A 7,167-nucleotide genomic window follows, 5' to 3' on the forward strand; every position below is an offset into this window, starting at 1 on the left:
AGAACTATTTCTAGTATTTCAAGGTTTGAGAAGCTTCCTAGAGACTTTTAAAAAAAATATGAACACACTAAATGACTTGCGAGTTTATGTGTGGAAGAGATATTTTCATTTAATTTATTGAGATCAATTCAATGAAAATTATATTTTTTCCCTTTGTATTTCAACCATTCCCTATTTCCTTTCAGCTCCGGCTGCTGCAACTACTGAGGTTAAAACAGAAGGATGCAGTGGAATCCCTCCTCTCTGCCGATTCTTCCCACAGTGACTTCTAACACTCCAGAACGCTTGACGTGTTATGCGATACATTCACTCTGTCCTCATCATATAGCGGAGCTTGAGAAGTTTCCTAGAGACATTTATAAAATATGTGAACTGAGCATAAGACTTGTAAGATGATGAGGTGTAGAAAGATATTTTCATTTCATGTATTGACGTTAATAAAGGGAAACATTTATTTTTCCCTTTGTGTTTCAACCAACTCTCATTTCATTCCAGCTGAGGATGCAGTGACTACAGAGCTTAAAACAGTTGGAGGAAATTGTATCGTGCAGTGGATTCCCTCCTTTCTACTGATTTTTCCCACAGTGATTTCTAAGGCTCCAAAATGCTTGACCTTGTATTATGCAATACACTCACTCCACAATGACAGGTTTCAGAGTAGCAGCCGTGTTAGTCTGTATCCGCAAAAAGAACAGGAGTACTTGTGGCACCTTAGAGACTAACAAATTTATTAGAGCATTCTTAGTCTCTAAGGTGCCACAAGTACTCCTGTTCTTTTCACTCCATAATGAAATTCCAACTGTCCATATTACAATTTATGTGATAATACTCTGTTGATTTACTCAAAGTTTAAATTGCAAAATGAAGGATATCTATGCAAAAAAGTTACAAGAAAATTAAGAAAGGGTTAAACCTTAAACATTGTTGACATAATGCGTTTGCTATATATTTCTGTGGTTCAACTCTTCTCTGATCAAAATCTCATGTCTGAACTGTAACAGGCAGCTTAAGCACAGTATAACAGCATAACAAATATGAACTGGAAAAACTTTGCAAGAAAAAAAGATGTGCATAATTTTCCTCTAATGTCAGAACGAAGGGAGAGATTTCAGGTGGCCCCAAGGGGTTTTCAAGCCTCGAGTGTCTCTGAAGGGGAACGGCAAGGTGGCAATCTGGGAAATCTTCCTGCTGCTTTTGCAAAAATCTCTCTGAAACGACCTGAGGTGAGAGTTCCATTCAGATATTCCAACACAGACTCACCAGCAAGTTGGGCATGTGGAGACATGTTTGGTTGCAGTGATGGAAAATGGGACTCTCTGACCAGGAGGTAAGGACCATAGGCGTGCGCAGCACATTGCATTAGGGTGTGCACCCAGGGATTTTTTTTTTTTAAGGCGAACGTCATAAACGTCTGGGTGTGGGAGGGGGTGCTGTGTGCGGGAAGGGGCTCAGGGCAAGGGATTGGGGGGCTGAGGAGGGGGTGTGGGATGTATGAGGAGGCTCAGGGAAGGGGGTTGAGGTGCAAGAGGGGGCGGAGTGCAGCAGGGGGCTCAGGGCAGGGGTTCAGGGGGGGTGCAGTGTGCAGGAAGGGGCTCAGGGCAAGGGACTGGGACAGAGGAGGGTGTGGGATGTATGAGGGGGCTCAGGGAAGGGGCTTGGGGTACAGGAGGAGTGCGGAGTGCAGGAGGGGGCTCAGGGCAAGGGATTGGGATCCAGGGTGTGGCAGGGGTCTTAGGACAGGGAGTTGGGGTGCAGGAGAGGTGCGGCAGGGGGCTCAGGACAGGGAGTTGGGGTGCAGGAGGGGTACAGGGTGCAGGCAGGGGGCTCAGGGCAGGGGGTTGCGGGGCAAGGTGCAGGCAGGGGGCTCAGGGCAGGGGGTTGGGGGCTCAGGGCAGGGGGTTGGGGTGAGAGGTGCAGTCAGGGGGCTCAGGGCAGGGAGTTGGGATGCAGAAGGGGTGCAGGCAGGGGGTTCAGGGCAGGGGGTTGGGGGCAGGAGGGGGCTCAGGGCAGGGGGTTGCGGGGCAAGGTGCAGGTCGGGGGCTCAGGGCAGGGAGTTGTGGGGCAGGGGTTGGGGTGAGAGGTGCAGGCCGGGGGCTCAGGGCAGGGAGTTGTGGGGCAGGGGTTGGGGGACAAGGTGCAGGAAGGGGGCTCAGGACAGGGGGTTGGGGTGAGAGGTGCAGGCAGGGAGCTCAGGGCAGGGAGTTGGGATGCAGGAGGGGTACAGGGTGCAGGCAGGGGGTTCAGGGCAGGGGGCTGGGGTGAGAGGTGCAGGCAGGGGGCTCAGGGTAGGGAGTTGGGATGCAGGAGGGGTACAGGGTGCAGGCAGGGGGTTCAGGGCAGGTAGTTGGGGTGAGAGGTGCAGGCAGGGGGCTCAGGGCAGGGGGTTGGGAGCTCAGGGCAGGGGGTTGGGGTGAGAGGTGCAGTCAGGGGGCTCAGGAAAGAGAGTTGGGATGCAGAAGGGGTACAGGCAGGGGGTTCAGGGCAGGGGGTTGGGGGCAGGAGGGGGCTCAGGGCAGGGGGTTGCGGGGCAAGGTGCAGGCCGGGGGCTCAGGGCAGGGAGTTGTGGGGCAGGGGTTGGGGGACAAGCTGCAGGAAGGGGACTCAGGACAGGGGGTTGGGGTGAGAGGTGCAGGCCGGGGGCTCAGGGCAGGGAGTTGTGGGGTAGGGGTTGGGGGACAAGGTGCAGGAAGGGGGCTCAGGACAGGGGGTTGGGGTGAGAGGTGCAGGCAGGGGGCTCAGGAGAGGGAGTTGGGGTGCAGGAGGGTAGGCTGTTTGCAGGCAGGCCCGGGGCTGGGGATCTGGGCTCCCCCGCCCTGGCAGGCAGGCTCGGGGGCCGGGCTGGGCGCTTGGGGCCAGGCCTGGAAGAGGCAGCCAGGGTGGATCGCAGGGCGCCGGGCTGCTCCCAGGGCTGGACTCAAGCCCGAGGGTGCCGGGCCGGAGTCCCCGAACAGCGCCGGGGAGCGGAGCTCGCAGCCGGGCTGCGGGAGGGGGCCTGTGGGCCGGGCTCGCCCCCTGCCCCGGGCCTGCTGGGCTCAGGGGCGGCCTGACCCCCCGGGTGGTGCCCGGGCCCCTGGCCAGCGCGGGGAGCCGCAGGCGGGTTTGGGGCGCTGGAGGGGGGCAGCTGCCTTGGGGCGGGGAGCTGGGGCAGCACCCGCGCGGGCCACCTTAAGCGGCTGTGTTGGTGCTGCCGGGTGGGAGGCTGCCAGGGAGCACATGGGGCTGTTAAAGCAGCCAGCCCAGCCCTGGGGAGGGGGAGCCCGGCTGAACGGGGTGCAGGCCGGGGGCTCAGGGCAGGGCAGGGAGAGGGGGTGCAGGAGAGGTTCAGGCTTACCCGCAGCGGCGCGCTCCCCGCCTGCCAGGGCCCCATGCCGGGCCGCTCCCCGCAGCCCCGGGGGAGGGGCGGGGCAGCACAGGGCTCTGCACGCTGCCCTTGCCACGCCTCCAGGTACCTCCCCTGAAGCTCCCATTGGCCGCAGTTCCCCGTTCCCGGCCAATGGGAGCTTCGGGAGGCGGTGCCTAGAGCAACCCCTTAGCCCCAGAGACCTGCTGCCCTGATGGCTGCTTCGGAAAGCAGCGCGGGGCCTGCGGCACCACGGGGGGCAAATCCCGCGGGCCGGATGCAAAGCCCCGAGGGGCCAGATCCGGATCCGGCCCATGGGCATGAGGGTGTGTGCCCGGGCCCACCCCGTGCGCACGCCCATGGTAAGGACCTATAGTTTCCCAGGGTGAAAGGGAAGAGAGACCAATTTCTTTCATCAGAGACAAGCAGTTCAGCCTCAGTGCTAGCAGGAGAATCCATGTGGAATTATGGGGGTTTCAAATCTAGGACAAACTCACAAAGAAGTTTAGAAATTTAAATACCAACATTTTTAGAAGTACTAATCAAAATCAAGTAATATTTTATACAGGATTTAAAATGAGATGCGGTGGAATTTTAAAAGCTGTTACTATTTAGTCTATCTGTGCACTGTGACAATAGTTTCAGATCATTTTACGCCATTTGTAACAGGATCTTTATGTCAGTCATTTATTTATTGTTCCTATTTATGTAATTATCATAGGCATTTGTTTCTGATCAATAAATAATTATTTTATATAAAATGGCAACCTATAGCAATAATGATTTGAATTAAATACCTATTGAACCAAAACGAAAAAAGGAGAAGAGAAAAGCCCTGTAATTGTTCAGCCTTAAAACCCCAATTCCAGAGAGTACTTATGCACGTGACTAACTTAAAGTACGTGAGCCATCCCACTGCTGTTAGTGCTCCAATCAGGAACATGCTTAAATACATTGATGAATCAGTGTCCCAGTTCACAATAATTCCATATTAAAAATAATAGTTACTGAATGATAATTAGCCTTTCCATTCAAACAGACCCCACACCACACCTGAACTCTGCCACCTTTTCCTATTCTACTTTTTACCAGGTTATTTTTCCCCAGAAAACCTTGGCCATTTGGATGTTTGGTGTAGTAGACGGTTGTATTGGAAGAGGCTAGATTGGTGCCCTTTCCCCCACTAAGCAAGAGTGCATGCATCCCTTAATACATATCAATTGTTAGTTTGTAATTAGCCTGTCCATACCCCATCCATCAGGTTTATGTGCATTCACATACCCTCTCCCCCCACCCAAATCAAATCAGGTTTGTATGTATCCAACACCTACGCACAATACACTTACTAGCACTGCCCCCACTATTAAGTTTGTGCTCGCATGCACTCTTATCAGGTTTGTGCCCCCACCGCCTGATCCCATTACCTTTGTGTGCACCAGATCCAATTCATTCTTGGGCATACACCACAAACAAAATTACATGTGAATAATGAGAGCAGGAAGAGGCCATTTTGTATTAGGATTATCAAAGTTTCTCTTTGTCACCTCTAAAATGCAGCTCCCCATTTGGTGGAATACATCAATCAGTTACTACTGGAATGGGGATGGGAGAGGCGGAGCAAGGGTGGAGTCGGGCCAGGGCTGGGGGTAGAGGGGGCTTGAGCACCCATCAGCGCCACTAGGGTCTGCGCCTCTGGGGGCTACCCCTTTTGCCCTCCCCCTACCGGCCTAAAATCAAGCTTGTGTGCTCATGGACTGCATGTTCCACCAACAGCCAGTTTTATGAGCACAGTGCGTCAAAATTTCAGTTGTAATGTGAATAATGACTAAAAGTTACGCTAAATCCAATAATTTAAAACTATTTGAAAAACAAAACAAAACTAGCCCTTAGACTGGACCTAGTGAGGATCTACCTCTCTACCAAATCTGGGTACGTAGACAGTATTCTGAAGAGTTGCTACTCAACCCTAGCACTGCCTAGGACAAATTTAAGCCAGACACTAAAACTGGAGATTTCTTATTGAAAAGTTTTTAAAAGAAGTCAAACAGCCACTACATTAAATGTTCCAATAGTATAAAAACAACTTGGGTGTGAGTTCTCACAATGATTGTCAATCTCCCTTTAGAGAAAAACCAGGAACATATTCCCCACAGGCAATCCCTTTTATAATGCAACCGAAAATACGGAGTTGCTAATAGGAGCCTCTGTACATTCAAAGTCAACAGATGGCGCCACTGCAGAAGCCTTTGCTTGTCTTTCCTCTGGGGTTCTAAAACAGTTTTGATGTGGGCCTAATCTTATAAAAATTGTTCTATGGACCCTTTCCTCACCTCTTCGAGATCAGGTAACACCTTCGTGGCAGGTACAGCAAATGCTTCCAAAGAAAAGTAGTACTAGGAACATATTGACAGTAATTTCAGTACTAGGAACGTGAGATCTGCCTGCTCACTGAAGACCACCATCAGGTCCTCCATGTGCCACCACCGATACATAAACCTCAACTTGGGACCTGCTGGTTTAGAGGCACGTACAAGGAGTTAACTCTGACAACAAATGCCTATCCTTTCTTATGGTGCAGGTTTTTTTCAGTAGCTGTGCCTATCGGTAGTAGTAGTTCTTTCCTGCTCAAGTCTCTCTGCCTTCTTTCATTCCTTGGTGGAGTGGAAACCTACAGGTTATATTGACAAAACACAATTACATTAAAATGAGAGCAAAAAACAAAAACAATAGACTGTATAAACAAGTCAAGGATTATAAACAGATTGGTTCACAACCTCCAAGATGTATCCCCCTCTCTGGTGGTACATGGCAGTAACAGAGCATGTGGGAGCCATACACATTCTTCTTCAAAGTCTAACTAAATCATTACCCCTATGGTGCAGAGGGGAACCTCCCGCCAATCATTCCATCACACTGTTTTTAAGCTGGGCTACATATAACAAATGAATTCGTTTCCTTAAGAAGCCATTGGGCGATTTCTATCATCTAGGATTTTAGGCCTTCCTGTGAGAAAGCCAACCTTAGGGGGATAAAAAGGGAGGAATACGCTACCACTAGATCCCCACTTAAGCTCGCCTTTATCCTACCATTGGTAGGTAGGAGGAAATAGTGACAGGTTTGTCTCCAGCTTTCATCCTAGAAAGAGATGAGGCTCTGGTTTCTGTACAGAACACAAGGTGTTTCCACACAACGTAATTTTTGTGCCACTGATATTGCAAGCTACGCCCACTAGAGCTGTGCTAGCACTGCCCCAGCCCAATGTGTGCATGCTCGCTAAAGGCCCCCCACGTGGATCATAACTGTACGAAGAACAATCCAAGAGAGAAGTATGTGCAAAAGCATCTTACTCCATGGCACCTCATCTCACTTCCATGTGGCACAAGTAAGAGTCCCGTGCAGATGGCTCTATCCCTGCACGAATCCTCTGCAGCAGGCTCTGAGCAATTTGTAACTAACTTTCCTCAAGCAAGAGACTAGCCGTTTGCATATATGCTGCAGGGGAGCTGGAACTAGGGGCACTGGGGTGCCCAGCATGAAGTGATATTAGCAAGCGAATGCACGGTTTCCATCATACATGGGGTTTACAGTGTTGTTCAATGGCTTTCAGCATCCCCACTATAAAAATTGTTCCAGACCCCTGAATTGCTGTTACCATAGGTGCCAACCCCTTGGGGGCTCCAGGGCTGGAGCGCCCACTGAAAAAAATTAGTGGGTGCTTAGCACCCACCGGCAGCCAGCTCCCTCCCTCCTTCCCTCCCAGAGCCTCCCACCCGCCACAATCAGCTGTTCCACGGCGTGCAGGAGGCGCTGGGAGGCAGAAAGAGGAG

The 7,167-nt window shown here is 51.5% G+C and overlaps 1 long non-coding RNA gene across 1 annotated transcript; it reads right to left on the reverse strand.

Moving 5' to 3' along the window:
• Positions 1–100: 100 nt before the first annotated feature.
• On the reverse strand, positions 101–4,065 carry LOC128838422 (uncharacterized). Its single transcript, XR_008445177.1, has 2 exons — positions 3,332–4,065; positions 101–346 (listed from the first exon to the last, which is right to left on the reverse strand). It is a non-coding gene; the product is annotated as an uncharacterized LOC128838422 (long non-coding RNA).
• Positions 4,066–7,167: the final 3,102 nt, after the last annotated feature.

The sequence above is a fragment of the Malaclemys terrapin genome, chromosome 5 (assembly GCF_027887155.1).
Source record: "Malaclemys terrapin pileata isolate rMalTer1 chromosome 5, rMalTer1.hap1, whole genome shotgun sequence".
NCBI lineage: Eukaryota > Metazoa > Chordata > Testudines > Emydidae > Malaclemys > Malaclemys terrapin.